This window comes from Rousettus aegyptiacus, unplaced genomic scaffold, assembly GCF_014176215.1.
Source record: "Rousettus aegyptiacus isolate mRouAeg1 unplaced genomic scaffold, mRouAeg1.p scaffold_m13_p_8, whole genome shotgun sequence".
NCBI classification, from domain to species: Eukaryota; Metazoa; Chordata; class Mammalia; order Chiroptera; family Pteropodidae; genus Rousettus; species Rousettus aegyptiacus.
Window position 1 is genome coordinate 23,602,922 of NW_023416311.1, and position 20,278 is coordinate 23,623,199.

At 37.8% G+C, this 20,278-nt stretch overlaps 1 protein-coding gene and 1 long non-coding RNA gene across 6 annotated transcripts in view; both read right to left on the reverse strand.

Moving 5' to 3' along the window:
- Positions 1–8,548, reverse strand: part of LOC107515694 — a 35,229-nt gene extending 26,681 nt beyond the window's left edge. The window contains exons 1-2 of the long non-coding RNA XR_001598065.2: positions 8,537–8,548; positions 1,727–1,729 (exon numbers count right to left, since the gene is read on the reverse strand). This is a non-coding gene — a long non-coding RNA (uncharacterized LOC107515694). The remainder of the gene's footprint in view (positions 1–1,726; positions 1,730–8,536) is intronic.
- The window catches only part of AUTS2 (activator of transcription and developmental regulator AUTS2), a 1,066,702-nt gene that overhangs the window by 705,196 nt on the left and 341,228 nt on the right, over positions 1–20,278 (reverse strand). The window lies entirely within an intron of this gene.

The window sequence follows — 20,278 nt, forward strand, 5'->3', positions numbered from 1 at the left end:
ACATATTTATGATCCCTCCTATTTTGTTATCATTTGAAACCATATCTGCATCCCAGTTAAGCGAAATATCTGAAAAATATAGAGCTAAGTATATACATTTATGAAATGACACTGAAGAGTTATACCCAGAGTATATAACACATTTTCTTAAACACTGACCTTGGAAATAGTTACAATATTAATTATGAATCTTGATGATTATAATGCCACCTAAGCTATGTTTTTCTACTTGTTCACAAATGGATCATAGGCGACCAAACCAAAAACTTTGCTGAAGTCCAATGAATTGTGTCTATTTCATGTCTATCCCCACAGATTCGATTAAAAAAAAAAAAAAGGAATTAGTGAATTTATATCGGCTTTCTATAAGCACTGCCCTCTTTTCTCAGAGTTTACTTACTTTATCACTTGTGTTAAAATGCTGTCCAGAACTCAAATAAAAAGTTACAAATTTTAGTTATATTGTTTTTATTATTAAAGCAAAAACACTGTCTCAATGATAATAATGAGTCTATAACTCAGTAGTATTGAAGTCCATTCTCTGCAGGTAGGTATTACAAGGTGTTCTTTCACCTTTAACTTCTGTTTCATCTGTCAAACCTCATTTTCCCCAGTTAGAAACTCATTTTGCTTACAGAGAGGTGAAATGCAAAATTGGAACTAATGAATCCTGCATTCTGTGTCACCCAGCACTATACCACCCACCACTGGCAGTAATCACCATTCTCAGAACAAAACTTACAAGAGCCTCTGCTTTTTTTTTTTTTAAGGTCTTTGAAATGTTAGTACTAACTCCTTTCCCAGCCAGCACTGAACAAGCCTTCCAATATCTAAAAGCTAAAGTTTCAACTGACTCAGCTTTATGTTGCCTTAATGCAATACAGAAGGCTGGGTTGAATGCCCAGCTTCTCTTTAGTTCTCAGGAATCAGTGCCTCCAGCTAATGGGCATACAGTCAGCCATTAACAATGTTTTGTTGTTGTTCTTTTAAAGGAGGCAAGGAAAAGAACAATCCCTCGTAACAGATAACTGGAGACACTGGCCAAGAACTGGTGCCATCTGCTATTCTGCATAGGAATGATGTTGAGGAAAGGTTAGAGATGGGGCAGATGGGAACTCTTAATCATCTGCCCTTATTATTTTATTCCTGTTTGATGAGAGATCACAAAGATATTTTCTAATGTTCACTAGAATTAAATGTCCCACTGGTGTTTTTTCTATTTTGTGACTAAATTAAATTTGTTAAATTGTACACAACTGACATTTTACACATAATGATCTGACTTAGCTCTCTATAAGAAAATTTAAATACAGAATTGGGAACAGGTAAAAGATACACAATTACAACAAAATCTGAAGTCCTACTGACATAGAATACAAAGCTCTTTTTGATTCCATCTTTGTCTCCCTTTCTGACTAACTCCTGCCATTCCAGCCTTTCCAAATTATGCTCCGGTCATTCTATTCCATTTTTACGTCCCTTATTATACCAGAATGAATCACGTTTCTTTGTGCAGATTGTTCTGACATACAGTTTATTTTGGGGGAAAAAAATGTTTCCATGCAATTGCTACAGTAGGAACGATTTGAGCATAATGTGAATTTTGCATTTGCTTATATACAATTTCATATGTAAGAAATACTAAATGAATTCAGAAAACTGCAACCAGTTGAACTGAGCTGTGCAGGAATATACAACACACACACATGCACATACTCACATCTACCAGCTACCTCAGTCCACTTGTGTATCATAAGCCACTCCCATTTATGTGTGGTGTTACAAATTTCCACCCATTTCAAATACTCTTCTTCTATCATTTAACAGTAATTCATAAGCTGTGACTCCTCCAACATCCCCTTACACAACCAACTTCAGTCTTTTCCAACATACAGTGCCATGGTTAATGTAGGTTTTTGTAACCAGTTAACATTTGAAAACTATATGACTATTTTTATTGTTTTGTTTTTTTTTTTCTTGGTCACTAACGAAGTTTTTGAGTGACAGACCTACAAGAAACATGTCTTGCTCCAGGAAAGGAATTAAAATCTCCACCACTGGGCTTTGTACATAGCAGGCTCTCAATAAACACTTGGGGAAGATAGAGAAAAGTTAATTAAAACCCTTTTCCAGAAAACATTTGGTAATCTTTTGAGGTAAACTGTGCAAAAAAAAAAAAAAGAAAGAAAGAAAGAAAACATCATTCACATAGTCCTTCTGAATTTATAATACCTTTCTCACCTGGTCTTCACTCTTGATGAACATAACAAGTAGAAAAAAAAATTACCTTCACTTTAAACATCAGAAACAGAAGTATGACCAAATTAAGCATTTCCCCTTAAAGTTCCACAAGTAATTACTTGTGGTAGAACTGGACCTATAATCCATGTCTTCCAATTTGGTCACCATCCACATAACTATTCTACTCAAGCAGGGTGAAAACATAATGACAGAAAATTAAATTATGTGGTACTAAAATTTTGCCTGTTTAGAGTTCAGGAATAAGTTATTTTTAAAGAAGTTTCACAGACCACCTCCCCTTACCTTCAAGTGCTAATGATAAAATCTAATTCACCAGAGAATATAATTTGGTAGATCACTGATCATAATTTGTTGAGACTGTTAACCCCATTACAGAGAAAACTCCTATGGGTAGGCAGTAGACATAACCTACGGAGCCCAGGACCCATCACACACTCCAAGTGCTTTCTTTCCAGGATGCCTTCCCCTTACAGATCTACCTGACTTTCTCCTTTACCTCCCAGAACCATTTGCTTTCAAGTCACCTTGTTCAGGTCTACCCTGACCGCATTATTAAAAACTTCAATATTCCCCAAATACGGTAAAGCTGTTTTACTCTTTATGTGCTTCCTTTTCCTAAATTTCACCTTCCAAAATATTTTAAGATTTATGTATTTATTTTTTACTATATTCTCCATTATAATTTACACTCCATGAGAGCAGAAATTTTTATGTATGGGGTTTGGATACTGTCACCCCAATACTCAGAACAGTGCCTGGCATATGGAAGTACTTCAATAAAAATCTGCCGAACAAATGAGTATGTGTGTGCATGTACAGCCAAGGTTCTCTATGCAATCATGAGAATAAAATTAATAATCTTGAATGTACGGAACCAAGCATCTTTAAGCAACTTGCTCAAATACATGAAAACTAAGTAAAACATCTGGGTTCATGCTGAATGGCAGCTTTCTTACACATGTGGTCCATTCAAAAGACGAGACACAGGTCCCCACCTGGGGAGCACTTAGAATTACAAGAAGTGTTTTTTAAAATATTAGTGTGGTTCATATTGATAGTTAGTTGAAGGAAGGTTTGCTCCACATGGTCAGCATTACACAGAGAAAGAATAACCAAATCACTCTTCTGCAATAAAAGCGCCTGCAATGAAGTCCCTTCACAGAGAGCTGTGGGAAGGAGGGCAAACTGGACACATTCAAAAAGAATCCATGAATGAGAAGGCACGGTTCATAAAATTACACCAAATTGTTTCACCATAAGACCTCTTTAAAAAAGCAGATATTACATTGTTTCTACCCAGCTATGCACTCAAAGCCCATCTTGGTTTAATAAACTCAAGTGTCAAGCTCATTCTCTTTTCCATGGAGCTTTACAATATGAACTAATAATGTCTATTTATGAGTGTGTCAATTCAAAAGGACTTAGCACACAAATACTTGGTTCCAAGGCATATTGAGACGGTCCACTTAATTTCATGTCAGAGCCAACATTTTATAAATATAAACAGGTATTTGCATTCCCAAATAGATGGCAATACTATGACTACTGTTTGAATATAAGATTTAAAAGATCAAGTGACTCTCATTCTTATGTTATCACCTCACACTTCTCCAAACCTCTAATTTCTCCTAACAAGGTTATTGTAAGGATTAAATGCACAATGCCAGTTTATTTTCTAGTTTTGGTTGCAAATTATAAGAAACTCCTAGAGAGACTGTTAAATCTAAACATTGCTACACATTTAGAATCACCAGAGGACCTTAAAGAAATGATGGCTAGGCCCACTTAACAAATATGCTGGTTTAAACAGTTATTACAAGTTATTACAGTTATTCACTAACTATATCCCTTATGCTACAATTTACAACCCCATGACTATTTTGCAAGTACCAATTTATACTTCTCAATCCCTTCCACTTTTTTACCCATCCGCCCCAACCACCCTCCCATCTGGCACCCATCAAAATGTTCTCTGTACCTATGAGTTGCTCTTTTGTTTGTTCATCTATTTTGTTCTTTAGATTTCATATATAAATGAAATTATATGGCATTCATCTTTGCCTGATTTGCTGCACTCAGGACAACATCCTATAGGTCCATCCATGTTCTTGTAGATGGCAAAATTCCATTCTTTTTTATGGCTGAGTAATATTCCATTCTATATATGTACCACCTCTTCTTTATCTATTTATCCATTGATGGACACACAGGTTGCCTCCATATCTTGGCTACTGTAAATAATGTGGCAAAGAACATATGGATGTATATGTCCTTTCGAAGTTGTGTTTTGGATTTCTTCAGATAAATACCCAGAAGTGGGATTACGGGGTCATCCATTGCCTCTTGTAATAGTCTTTTTTTTTAAGTCCATTTTGTCCAATATAAGTATGGCTATTGATTTTTTCTTGTTTGTTTGTTTCCATTTTCATAAAATATCTTTTTCTATCCCATTACTTTCAGTTCGTGTGTGTCTTTCAATCTGGTGAGTCTCTTGTAGGCAGCCTATGTAAAGGTCTTGTTTTCTTATTCATTACGCCACCTTATATCTTTTGATTGGAGTGTTTTATTTTAGTAATTGTTGATAGATATGTAGTTAGTGCCATTTTATTATTCATATTTTTAATCTTTTTTCTCATTTTGCTTAAAGAAGTCCCTTTAACATTTCATGTAATACTAGTTTGGTGTTGATGAATTCCTTTAGCTTTTTCTTGTCTGGGAAGCTCTATATCTGTCTTTTGATTCTAAATGATAGATTTTCTAGATAGATAAGTTTTGGTTGTAGTCCTTGCTTTTCATCGCTTTGACTATTTCAGGCCAATCTCTTCTGGCCTGCAAAGTGTCTGTCCAGAAATAGCTGGAAATCTTATAGGAGCTCTCTTGTAAATAACTAACTGCTTTTCTCTTGCTGCTTTTAAGATTCTCTCTTTGCTTTTAACCTCTGGCATTTTCATAATGATGTATCTTGGCGTGGGCCTCTTTGGGTTCATCTTGTTTGGGACTCTGCACTTCCTCAGCTTGTGTGCCTATTTCCTTTACCATATTAGGGAAGTTTTCCGTCATTATTTTTTAAAATAAGTTTTCTATTATTGCTCTCTTTTTTCCATCTGATAACCCTATGGTGTGAATGTTGGTATGCTTGATGTTATCCTAGAAGCCCCTTACGCTATCCTCATTTTGGGGGAATCTTTTGTTCTTTCTGCTCTTCTGATTGGATGTTTTATGCTATCTTATTTTCCACATCACTGATTTGATCCTCTGCTTCAATGAATCTACTGTTGATTCCCTCTAATGTATTCTTTATTTTAGTTATAGTATTCTCCATTTCTGACTGGTTCTTTTTTATGTTTTCTATTTCCATTTTTATGTTTTCTATTTCTTCATTGAAGTTCTCATTGAGATCATTGAGCATCCTTATAACCACTGTTTTGAACTGAGTGTCTGGTAGATTGCTTATCTCCATTTTATTCTTTCTCTGGAGTTTTGTTCTAGTTTTTCATTTAGGACATGTCTGTCTCCTTACTTTGGCTGCCTCCCTATATTTGTTTCTATGTATTAGGCAGGGCTGCTATGTCTCCTGGTCTTAGTAGAGTGGCCTTATGTAGTAGATGTCTGATGGGACCTGGTGGCTCAGTCTCCCTGGCCACCTGAGCCAGGTCCTCCAGTTGTGCCACTTATGTGGGTAGTGTATGTCCTCCTTTTGTAGTAGAATATTGGTTGTTGTTTGTACATCAGGGGGAGGGACTGACCCTTAGGCTGATTGGTTGTGAGGACTGGCCATGAGGGCTCAAGGACTACAGTGAAGGAGCTGTTGTGCAGGGGCTGAACATACAAAGCAGAATATGCTTTACTGAGATTCTGGTGCTGCCTAGTCTGCCCTTTGGGTGTGTCATTTGGGTGGTGCTCTGGTGTAGCCTGAAGCTCGCCACCAGGTGTGCTGGTTCCAGGGCATCTTAGGAGGGGCTCTGGTACAGGCCAAGGTCAGCCGCTGCTTGTGTTCTGCCCAGGGCCACTTGTTATGAGCTACAAAGTGATGTGCAGATGGTTGTCACTTGTGCTGGGTTTGGAGATGCCTGGGAGAGGCTGTAAAGTGAGGCTGGCTGCTGCTAGTGTGGGGTTTGAGGCTGTTTAGCAAGAGTTACAAAGAATTCTGAAGCCAGATGCTGCTTGTTTAGGTTTTGTGAAACTACGAGAGATTTTAGGAAAGTCTGCAACATGAGCCAAGGCAGACCGTTTATATGGAAAAGCCACCGGAAGCAGCTTGGACGGGCACAAAAGTTGGGTGGGGTGAGCTCTGAGGGAATCTCCAGGGCAGGGAAAAAGGTATTAGTTGGGTTGGTGGACACTCAGATATGATGCCTACCTGTGTGTGAGGCTGGGTGAAGGGAGGGCTCAACGAAGGAAAAATAGATCCTGCTAACATTTCTGTTTGTGAGAAAGCTGCTCCTCCAGCCCTCTTCTCAAAGCCACACAATTCATTTCCTCCCCATAGGTCCCTGGTACCTTTTGAGGTGCTGCCCCAGTGCTAGAGTTCAGAGCACGTGAGTCCATCAGTGAGTAAGGTCATGTGCAGGCCCTTTAAGAGGCACTCCCTCAGCCCTCCATCTCACTCAGTTGCAACCTCTACTGGTTTTCACAGCCAGAAGTTGTGAGGACTTCTCACTCTGGCACTGTAACCCTAGGCTGGGGAGACTGGTGTGGGGCCAGGACCCCTCACTCAAGGGGAACTTCAGCAGCCAAGATGTCCCTCCCAATTTTTAACTACCACACATGGATGTGGAGCCTGTCTGTTTCAAGTCTCTGCCCCTCCTACCAGTCTTGAGGTGGCTTCTCCTGTATGTGCTTAGTTGTAGGACTTCTGTTCAGCTAGACTTTAAGCAATTCTCAATGACAGTTGTTCTGTAGTTTAATTGTAATTTTGATGTGACCATGAGAGGAGGCAAACACAGTGTTTACCTACTCTGTCATCTTGACTGAAGGCCTTTAGTATTTTTTTGAGTGTTCTAATTCTGGGTTATTTTAACAGGAAGTCAGGTTTGAAAATTCAAAATTTAGATTCTAATACCGAAATTTAGTAGGTCTGGAGTAGAGAATATGTTATTTTTTCACATGCACCCCTACATGATGCTTAAAATCAAGTAGCATGAGAAACACTAACCTAGTGTACATAAAGCATTTAAAGCATTTATCATGGTACCTAGCACATAAGTAAAAGCACTTAAATTATGGCAAAATAGAAAATAATTAAATATATAAATAAAGCTATGTATTATTCCATGCCAGATGTATTAATGCAGGGTACATTTGGAAGGAATCCACAACCATAAATTATATAACAGAGTTGACGAGTAAACAGCCTTTATCTTCATGACATCCATGAGTCCACCTGTATTTTAACAAATACAGCCAGGAAGTATTTAGTTAATATAAGTTTTAACATTTTTAGAACTTTCTTTAAAGGAAAAATCGATCCTGAATAAAACTTATGTAACTTTGAAAAGGAAGGAAAGGGTGATGAGTGGGCAGGAAGAATAAGGACAAACAAAGAAAATTAATTCCTATAAATAATGCAGTGGGCAGTGGAGAGGGGAATATTTACAGGGGACTCCCAAACAAAACAAAACAAAACTTAAACACTTTCATTCTCTTTGTCTCCAGACAAAATTAAGGAAATAATATTTATTGACTCTGGCTAAGTGCCAGGCCTTCTACCCCCATGATCTCAGCCAATACTCCCAACAACCCTGCAAGGAAACCCTCACTCACTACCCATAATCTGCACAGACACAATCTACACAGAATACAACCAGGCTTTTCTCTGAGACTCAAAGAGGCTTAGCCACTTGGCCCTGAGTGCTAGCTCTTCTGACAAAGGGAATGAGCAGGCAGCCAAGGCTCCTTGTAGCATATCTCACTATGCTGGCAGGCCTCATGCGCTATGCTGTAGATGTATGAAGGGGATTCCACAGTCCCTAAGTACACTGCTTTCTGTGACAGAACACTTGCAACAATCTCTATTCTACAGATAAACAGCAGTTCCCTGGCAGTGTCAGTGACTATCACTCAGGGAACTTACAGACTTCTGCGGAGGGAGTTCTAGGAATGAATGCTTTATTATTTATTATTATTAATATAAAAACTAACTTATACTGGAAGATGCTTTCCTTCCAAGAACAACAAAATGGGCTTCCAACTCGACTTACTAGACTCACATTAGAGAAAACGGAACTTTAGGAGAGACAGACTGAGTGGCTTAGACTGTGCACAAGCAGAAAACATCAGAAGAGCAGTAGATAACCTAAAGTGCCCCTGGTCTGAAAGCATCCATTAACTTTCAGTATATTTTGGGGTGTCAAGCACGATCATATGGACCATTGACTCACCAACTAGAATCGTATGGGTTAGGAAGCAAAGAAATGTGGAAAGCAACCAGAAAGAACTCTAATGTTCCAGAAGACCAGCAACAGCAATCTGATGATGGCAGCAGAATAGGCCTTGGACCTTCTATCCATAGTGCCAGCTGATGGCCTTGACTCTGGGGTGCTTTGTTGGGCACACAAACTGAAGACTGATTTGTCGAACAACTCTCAAGTATTAAGTATCTCAGAAAGTGGAGGGCAAACATGAGATGAGAAATAAGAGGAGGAAGGACCCTTCTGAAAAATGTCCTCCTTAACAGTCTCAGTAGGTATTTAATTTCTATTTTTTTCCTCTTCTTTGAATTCACAAAGGCCAAATCTTCTAGTCAAATTAGAGTGCAGCAAAGCAGTAAGACAGCATTCAACAGGTTTAATTGCTGTGTAAATGAAAGAAATTATTATTCATTCATGACATTTATTTCAGATTCAATGCTAGCTGCTTTTATATGAAGTTGGGAGTAGGGGGAGTAAAATTTAGATGGGGTGAGAGGAACAAGAACTAGGATATATAATTACAGCTATATTTCTTTGCCAAGCATTATTGAGCCTAAACAAAAAGTACTTGTTTGCTCTCTTGAGAAAAAGCATGTGATCCATCAGTGGTGGCTCTAAAGAAAGCCTCCACTCTCCTGATACATGGCCAGCCTTGATAGGTATACCAATACTTGAAATGCCAATAACAGGGGCTTATTAAGGCTACAAAGCCTCGTAAAGCCCATTGTGGTTCAGAAGTCCTGAACTCTGGGAACAATTCTAGCAGTCAGGCCCTTCAAAGTAATAGATGCCCCACTGTACCCTGAGAGAAAAAGAGCCAGTTGATGCTATCAGGATTACCAGACAATGCATCTTTTCTAATGAATTTCCACAGAGTTTAAACATCTCCCACAAGCAGAAATGTGCATACATGTGCGCATACACACACACACACACCCCTAAACTAAATCACATGTGGTATTTATTTTTAATTCATTTATGTTGTCCAGTGGAAGGCACTGCAAGACAGGGTGCCTCGGGAAGCTAGTTCAAACCAGGAAGAATTATCTGCCCACAAATCAAAACACCACTAAATGGGAGATAATCTGTTAACCTGAATTGCTAAAACTCAATGATTTTATCACAATATAGCCACTACAAACTATAATCCCACCAAAATGCTCTAGGCTTTCCAAAGAGTTCTTTGAATAAAATAAAACACCTAATCAAAACATATCTTCTTCCCACTCCAACATATTCACACAAACACAAGAGAACACACCAACACATGAAAACACACAAACGAACACACATTTATTTTTGGAAACAGTCATTTTTAAATCTTCTCTAAACCTCCAACCACTAGCTTTAAATTACCACAATACTACAGCTGTTAGGAATAAGCAGAAACAGCCTCAGTTTGTTTTAAAACTTGAGACCACACAAGTTGTAGACAAGAAGTTATTGTAAAGCAATTTACACAGAATTAAGGACCAAGTACAATACTGAGAGGTAATAACAATGAAAGTGATTACTAATGTTGAAGGTTTACTTGCACAATTAGATGTCCAGTTTAATACACTGAGCTAATGAGAAAAAACATTTTTTGTAGATACCTCAAATATTCGCTGAGAATAATAACTAGTATTCAGATATCGAAACAAGCTCTTTCACAATATAACTTTGGAAAAATAACTGCTATATTTCAGCCTCAGTTTCTAAGTTTTTAAAGTAAAGGGTTGAGACTAGATGATTTGCAAGGTCCAAGCATATTTAGTTCTACAATAAAACTAAGAAGGTGGCACAGAGATTTCCTATATAGTCCCTATCCACAAACATGCATAGCCTCCCCTATTATCAACATCAGTCACCAAGATGGTACCATTTTTACCAAGGATGAACCTACATTGACATATCATAAACACCCAGAGTTCTCTGATAAATTCCTAGTGATTATCATGTTGTTAATAATTTCCTCATTATATTTCAACTGATAAGCTCTTAGAAATAAGTATAAAGTTTCATTTCTTCTTTATCATGTGGTCAACAACACATTTTTTTTTTCTAAATGTGTTAACAGTAGTCTCTTTCCTTAAACATTTTAAAGAGTTTCTCATCCAAGAGCTACCTCCTGGTGAGTCCACTTGGGATATAGTAACAACCAGTTAACTCTTATTTTTATCAGATTGGATTTCTTACAATGAACTCCTCTGTCATGATTCTGACAGAACATCTAGGGAAACCGGAGATCACAGCTCATTCATTCTAGGAAGGCCAATGGGAAAAATAAAATGTTTAATTTAAACTGTGTGGCCCAGATCTGCATTCCAACTTCCCATTCTAAAATGCTTTCCCACACTCTATCACCTCAGCATGTCTCCCTGGACCTCAAATCATTTTACTAATAGCACAAATAAAATTAAACTCTACTATGCAGTGAAAGGAAGTAGAGGAATCAAGAGGTTCCTATACTGATCTCTCCTGGAAGGTCAAGACATAACTGTGCTCACAAGTTGCTACATTTCCAGCTCTTTGCTCCAACCCCTATGTCCCCCTTCATTTTCACTACTTAATGACTTTCAAATGAATTAAGCACAAGATTTCTCCTCTCTTAATAATACTCATATCTTTACTAAAAGACACATTTCCTTTTCCCACTACGCAGTATTCCCCTATCAAGTCCATTTCAGGTCTCTTCTTTCAGCCTTAATCTATATAATATGGCCACCAGCATTCAGAGCTAACATTCCAGTGGACACCTACAATGTGCCAGGTACATATATCTAAATATCTTTTTACAGATGAGGTGTTTAATCCTCACCAACCATCATATGAAATACAAATTATTAGCCCTATTTTACATGTGAAGAAATTGAGGCACAGGGAGGTGAATTAGCATGCACAAATTCAGATTGCGGCTTTGTATTGTTCATTTTGTTTTTAAATTACTTTCATTCTATAGGGAAAACGGATTTAATCCTTTTTCCCTAGTCTACTTGATATCTAATTGCACATATCTAAAAGATAGGAGTAACTATTAAGGATACCATCTAAAACCTCAAAATAGAAACAACCAATGGAACCATGAGCCTAGCTGCATATGTAACTGAAATTGATGAGCCAGTTACAAAAATTCTTTCCTCTCTCTTCTTCCCTATCATCCCATATACCAAATATTTATTAAATAACTATAACATGTCAGACACTATGCTAGAAGATGAAAAATGTCCTCCTTAACAGTCTCAGTAGGTACTGTCTAATGGCTATTCTGAGGGGTTCAATTTTTCATTTTAGATCATGACTTCAACATATTTCTAACTACGAATTTTGCACATAGGAAATGAATTTGATCTTTGACATTTCCTCAAGACACTTAAGAGTGTTAGCATTTTTTCAAACAGGTTTCTCAAGGCATAACTGACACACAATGATAATAGACATATAATACACTGTATATAAGGTGGCAGTATGTTGAACCATGAGCTCAATACACTCACTCCCCAGAGAATAACAGCTTACTCTCCTGAAACATTACATTTGGGTGCCCCTACAGAGTGCTGAGAATTAGCAGAGATTCACCAAATTCAAGCCCTGGTCACCTTGTGTTGCAGATGACTGCATGGTACAAACTCCTGGCGCCACAGGATCGTGAATGAATTTAACAGATCATACTATGAAATTTATTGCAAAGTATTTTTCAACTTACATACTAACAACATTGTCTTGCTCAAAGTCATGACGCACTCAAAGTCTGTATTTACATCTCATTTTCTGTTTTTTCCTGCCCTTTACCCATCTTTACTCTCTTCTACTTACTCACACTCCACCCTTCTTTTCATCAAAAAGTGCTCCTAGGGAAAGGGTTGTTGAAACCATTCAAGCTGTTAGCAAACCACTGAGCTAATTGAACTTAATGTAGTACCACCCCCAAGAGTACTGAAAATTAAGCAGGAAACCAATGTCTAACTTTTTAGTTTAGAAGGGGGTGTAATGGTTTAGCAGATCGATTATTTCCCTGAACCTCTGCAACATGGGCAGCTACAAATTTATTCCTAAGTCATTTGGTTCTAGTTCTCTCATTCATTTAATAATTATTTAGTAGGTGCCTATCACCTCTGAACCAGTGTTCTAAGTGCCAGGAAAATAGTAGTGCACAAAAAAGACAAAAATCCTACCCTGGAGGCATGTACAATAAACAATTTAAGAAATGATATCTAACATGACAGTTGGCATTAAATGTTATCCATTCTTGCAGATACATGTACAAAGGATCTGAGAAACTTGTTATCTTGTTTAAATGAAGACATCATGCACTGCAGCGGTCATAAAACTAGCGCTGAATTCCAGAGCCAGCACTGTGGTGCCAGCCCTGCCATCTTGGCCAAGCCTCCCACTGCCCTGAAAGATGCAAAGAAGGCTGAGCTGGTAGAATTCTAAACACATATTTTTAGATTTCCTAATTGTCTCATGGAAGAACATGGGTCACAAAGAGAAGACTGTTAGAAGCAAATACCATTTTTTTATGTCATTAAGTCATTGACCTTTCCAGAAGCACTTACCATATCCCTGAAGTGAAGGGGCAACAATAGAAAAGCAACTTTAGTAAAAGGCTATTCATGCATTATCAAAGTTGCACTCAGATAATCATTCATAGTCATATTCTCCTCCTCCCTTCTCAGAATTCTTTTTGGTTTGCAGAACAGTGACTATTTTTAACATTCAAATTTGAAATAAGGTATCACCTAGCACAATATAAAAACAAACTAGGTATTTTAAAACAAATACTCAAAATTCCATACCAAGAGTAACAGTGAACAAAACTGGTAAACATCTTTCACTCCAGGCACACACACAATAAGTTTAAAACAAAAATGCTTCTATTGGAAGGCAACCCAGTAGATGCTTGAGATTACAGGTTGCTTCCTTCGACTTTACCTTCCTAATCTTGATTTCTGATAAACTAAAGAATATTATTTGTCTACATAGTGCCATTTTATGAGCAGGTTCCATTAATAGAACCTAAATGTACCTACTGAAAATTATTTGATCATCAAACTCAATATTTAAATAAAAACTGGACTTCATTTACAAATAATGAGGTATCTTTCACAGAGTTTGGAGGTGATGAAAATCACTTTAAAGTATCACTGCTTTTCCACACTTAGATTCTCCTTATTATATTTTCCCCACATTTCATTGTGAAAAATTAAAATCAGAGAGGTTGAAGAGTACAGTGAATGCTCATTTGCCCTTTACTCATGTGCTTACCCTCTCCTCCTTTCCTTCCCCATCTATTCTCTTTTCTACCCGCTGTGCTTTATACACAGACACACATAGACACATAGACATAGACACATAGACACACACACACACACACACACACACACAATTTTGCTGAACCATTTGAAAATAGTTGAAACTTTTGTGATACTTCACTCTTTCATTTCAACCCTTTACTTTAGCATGAGTCTAAAAACAAGAACATTTTCCTTCATAGCTCCAATATCATTAACATACTCAAGAGTTTAATATTTATTTAATATTACCATCTAATAAAATCCACTTTTCAAATTTCCCCAGTTGTCCCAAATGAACTTTATGGCATTTCCCTCAATCAAAGAGTCAATCAAAGCTCACAATCTGCGTTTTTGATTACCTTATCTCTTTAGCATTCATTAATTTAACACAGCTTTCCATATTACCTTTTCATTTAATCTAGTTTAACAGAGATTCAACGCTCTATGATTGTCATGTGAACTAAATTACAGTATCGAATCACTTTTATAAACAGCTACAAAATGTTTTAATTCATCTAAGAGAAAGTATAGCATGATGAAAAATGGCTTTAAAGTTTTAAAGACTTAGGGGAAGCAGAAAAAAAATGGCATAGATGATACTCTGTTCATCCCTCTGGAGACCAAATCAAAATTGTGATGGAAACAAGGAGCAGCAGTAAGGGAAAATCGCCTGGGATCTAGAGGAACAAGCCATGCAACTAGGGAGAAATCCAAGAACCCTGAAATGCCAGAAAGTAGGATGAGGCAAGGACGAGGGCTACCCAGGCTTGAGTGGCTAAGTGAGATGGAGGCTGCGGCAGTGGCAGACACCTCTTAGAGGGGCTGCATCTGCGAGTGTGGATTTTCATGGTGATGAACCTGCTTGCTCTGAGCATCAATACCGGTTCATTTGCATGCAGAGGCCACCAGGGACTAACAGGGAGACATTGTCAGAGTAAAGGCCGAGGCAAGGTTTGCTCTGTACAGGAGTGCTGGTGGTATCGATTGTTCCCTATTGAGCCCTCCCCACTCCCAGTGTGCGGACACAGCACTGTCAGAGCCGTGACATCATCAAACTGGATAACAGAGGTTGCTCCACCCAGAGGATTCCCTTAAACCCAAATCATGGCCCCACTCAAGCCATATCCAGGTATATCCTCAGCGAGTCAGGTGCTCTTTGCTTAGATTCGCACTGGAGGTGGCCTCAGTTTCTGGTGTGGCCTTTTGAAGCACAGCATCTCTGGATTGCTTGCTGAATCTTAGCAGGTGGCCCTGAAAAGGTAGAGGCTTGGGCTAAATTTGGCATTCAGCTGAACTCAGGACTGTGCCGCTGGACACATACTTCACAAATCCACACTAATAAGACAGGGAGACTTAGGAGCTTTGCTTAGGACATAGAAACAGACACAGAGAGGCAGCCAAAATGGGAAGACAAAGCAGCAGAAACCATATGAGAGAACAGAACAGAGATCCAGATAGAATGCAGCCAAGTAATCTAACAGATACAGAGTTCAAAACACTGGTTATAAAGATGCTCAATGAACTTTTGGGAAGTGTACATAAATTCATTGAGAACTTCAAAAAAGAGGTAAAAAGCATAAAAATGGAAGTGGAAATTATAAAAGGGAACCAGTCTGAAATGAAGAACACATTATCTGAGATGAGAAGTATATTAAGTGGAAGAAACAAAGGAGTAACTAAAATTAATAAAGATGAGGATCCAATGTGCTATCTAGAGGATGGGAAAATCAAGGACATGCAATCCGAATGGCAAGGAAAAAAGTATCAAGACCATAAAAGTAATTTAAGGAGGATATGGGACACTATTAAGGCTTCAAATATTCGTCTGATTGTTGTAACTGAAGAAAATCAAGATGCTGAACAGCTGTTTGAAGAAATAACATTGGAAAACTTCCCTAACCCGGTGAAGGAAATGGATATAAAACCCCAGGAAGCTCAGAGAATGCCAAAAGTCAGGGATCTAAGAGGCCCACACCTAGATATATCATAATTAAAATGTCAAAGGTTAAATACAAAGAAAGCAGCAAGAGAAAAACAAATAACCTACAAGAGAACACTCATCAGACTGGCAGCTGATTTCTCAAAAGAAACTATGCAGGACAGAAGGGCTTGGCAAAAAAACATTCGACGGAATGAAGAACCAGGATCTACAACCAAAAAAAATTTACCTGGGACTTCTTTAAGAAGAAAAACATGTATCAAAAATAGGAATGAAGAATGCTAACAACTACATTCCTATCAATAAGTACCTCAAATGGAAAAGAATTAAGTGCTCCAATCAAAAGATAAAGAGGCTGAAAGGATAAGAAAACAAGACCCCTACATATGAAAAGGAAGGGAATGGAAAAGGATATTGCTTTGATGGACCTAGGAGGTATTTAAGTGAGACAGAGAAAGAAAAACACTATATGATTTTACTTACATGTAAGATCTAAGAAATAAAACAACAAACTAATTAAAAACAGACTTACAAATATAGTGGTCAATTTGGTGTTAGAGGGGAGGGAGGTTTTGGGAGCTGGGAGAATGGGTGAAGGGCTAAAGAAGTACAAATTAGTAGCTGACAGATAGTCATGGGGATGGGAACACAACATAGGAAATGCAGTTAGAGTCAGGGGAGGAAGGGTGCAATTGGGGGATCATTTTATAAACTATATGGATGTCTAACCAATGTACTGTATACTTGAATCTAAATTAAATTTTTTTTTTAATTTAAAGACTTAAAAATTTCAATCTTTTCATCTCAATATTGTCTTTGTGAAACTAGAAGTGCAAAGTCCAAACACATGATAGCAAAGTTTATCTCCGGATTCTGAACTTCAAACCTACTGCTTCTGCAACTCCAAGATATAACTCATTAAATCTAAAAGAATTTTTATAGAAGATTCGGAAGAGTTATCACAATATTTACATCAGAGACAATGCAAAAATTAATCAAATAACTGGTTATCAATTTTTCCCACTCTGAAATCAGAATCTCATACACGGCAGGGTACAGGAAAATTAGACAAAAAACTAAAGGTAATACTGTTTGATCTGGTAATAACTAAGCCCTCACAGCAAATTTCGTAAGTGTTAAGAACACATAAAAAATAATGAGATTGGCATTTATGATTTCTACTGTGCCTTCAACTATCGGAAAATTTAATTCTTCAAGCAAGGAGCACTGTAAAATTCTGACCTGGAAACTGGCTTTGCTACCAAGAACAGCCATAATGATGGGGAAGAGGGGGTAGATTATGATCAGCAAGATTATTTTTCCAAAAAAGCATGACTCTGAATTTCTGTAAATAATTGTAACAATTCCAGATGAGAAACATCATTTGCAGGAACTGGATTTAATTTGATTTTGTTTTAATTGCTGCCATATAAAAGAAACTTGTCCACTCAAATATTCATTCAACAAATATTTAGTTAGTGTACTCACTAGGTGCCAGGCACTGTACCAGGTGCCGAAAATATAATAGCAAATAACATCCTAAAGGTGCTGTTATCACTGAACTTATTTTCAATAAAAAATTAAAGACGAAAAACACTAAACACATAAGTAAATGCATTTACAAAAAAAAAAGATAATTTCAGGTGGTAATAAGTGCTAGTAAGGAAATAAACAGGTTTAGAATGGCAAAGTCAGAAATAAGTAAAGGAAGCAAAAACACATAGATGGTCAGATAAGATGACACTGAAGAGGTTACGTGTAAAATAAGACCTAAGGACAGGACCCACCACATGAGATTGTGTGGCAGAGTGAACAGGCCTACAGGACTACAGGAAGGTCAATGAGGGACTCCTGCAAGTCTGGAGGGACAGTGGGAAAAGAAGTTGGCAAGAGTCTCACAGGTCATGACCAAGTGTTTGGATTTTATTCTCAAGTAAATGAGAAGTCCTAGAAGGTTTTGAGCAGGGGAATGCTAAAACATAATCTACGTTTTTAAAAGATCATATTGACTGATTACATACAGAATGAAAAGAACTCCACAATGAAAACCAGAGAATCCAGTGTCTCCACCATCATTTATGGCTTCAATACTACTTCCAGTACTAAAAAGAGGCAAAGCACACAATCACAGCACTGTGAAGGCAGTGTAACCAAAGTGCATGGAACCACAAAGCTATGGGACCTGGTTTCCTGTCTCAGTTCAAGGACAGAGATGTGACTTAACTATGAAGAATTACAGCATACTCCCTTTACATGCTCCAAATGTATTTGAGGGAGTGACATCAGCAAGATGGAGGAGTAGGAGATACTAGATTTCATCCCCCTACAAGAAAATAACAATTATAAAGCTATCCACAAACAAAAATAGCCCTCAGAAGGCTCAAGAGTCCAATTAAGAAACCACAACGACACATGAGGAATATCACTTTCATGGAGCAAAAAACAGAGAATAACCACAAAGGAAGCATCGCTGGTAAGATGGACTTGGCTGAGACATCAGGAGACAACAAGGAACAAAGAATAAAAGTGGAGGCTATCAGTACTGGCCAAACAACAGGTGCCATTATAGTCTCCAGTGGCCTGCTCTGCAAAAGACACTGGCAGCCTGGTAGCCTTTGAACCCCCAGAGGATGAGGTATTGCTGTGCACCCCCAGAAGGATCTGCCCTTGTACTACCCTGGAACCAGAGTCACTTTCCACCAACACCACACATTACTCAAGCCTCACAGTTCCAACTACTCCACAGGCACCTACCCTTCAAACCCCAGCTCCATGACTGCTCCACATGCATCTGCATCACAGGCACCAGAGCTACTGCTGCCTCAGGCCAGCCAGCACCCCAGATCCTGGAGCTGCTGTTGCTCAAAAAGCATTTATGTTCCTGACCCTGGTTCTGTGCTTGCTCCACAGGTGCCTGCACATCTGCCACTAGTGCCACTACTGCCATGAAGGCACGAAGAAAATCCATTCAGCCACGACGTCTCTATAGGACAACTCCCCTATGAAGTGGACCCATATAGTTCAAACCCATGTTCAAGGGCCAACTGTATACATACACACACAGGAAGTCACGTGTCCATGCAATGAAATATTATTCAACCATAAAAAAAGAAAGTCCAGCTATTTGTAACAACACGGATGAACCTGGAAGGCATTTGTGAAATAAGCCATACAGAAAAAGACAAACACTATAGCATATGACTTCTTTCTGGAATTTTTTTAAAAAGTCAGACTCATATAGAGTTAGAATGGTAGTTACCAAGAGCTGGAGGACGGGGAAAGTGGGGAAATGTTGGTAAAAGATACAAACTTTCAGTAATAAGATAAAGAAATTCTAAAGATCTAAAGTACAGTGTGGTGACTATTGTTATTAACACTGTACTCTATACTTAAAATTTGCTAAGAGAGTAGATATTGAGCTTTCTCATCACATACACATACACACAAAATGTATGTGAGGTGATATATGTGTTAATTACTTTGACTGTGCTAACTCTTTTGTAATGCATACATACATCAAATCATCATATTGAACGCTTTAAGGATAACAATTTTGTTAATTTTATACTTCAGAAAGCTGAAAAATGTACTTGGGAACCTTCTCCGTGGTTTCAGGCACATGGCTGAATGAACACTAGGCTTTATTTTTAGTTTGTCATCAATTTTTCTTCTTTATAAAAATGCTAGCTAAATCCTTTCTAAAACCTTATGTCACTGACGAGCCATTATTCTTAACCACCTCCAGACCTGGGTGTAGTAAAGATCTCACAATAATGGCAAGTGGCAGTGGTTTCCTAGCCTCTCCCACTCACAGCTACCAGGTTATTCATCCGCTAAGGTCCACAATTAGAAAAAGTGTTATCAGAGCAATAGAGTGGCTGAATTTCCAGAAAGTGTTATTTGGTACAATGAAGAATGGAAGGAAGTCTGTCTGCTACCAACTATGGCAATTTCAGACAAATTGGCCCAGGAAAGAAAAAGGATTTCTACAGACCATTCCCCTAAGAGGCACAACACACTATAGTCAGCACAGGCGAAAGCGTCATTCCTCATTTGTTTAGGAAGATAAAGTGAAATAAACTTTTCTTGAAAATAGTATAATACAATCAAGAAGGCAAAAAATGCATGCTCGTTGGTTCTAATAACTCTACTATCAGGAAATCTTTTGGAGATAAATATTTATTAAAAACTCGTCAAAATTTTCATAAACATTTTAGAACTCAGATTTGTTACAAAGCTTCCCATTGTGACTGGAGAAAAAAAAAACAGAGTAAGACAACAATTTGATGAACAATAAGGTTCAAATCCTTACATTTTTGTCTGTATAATTATTCTTATATGTTTCCACATGATAAAAAAAAAAGTAATAGTTTAAATCAGAGTCAATAGAT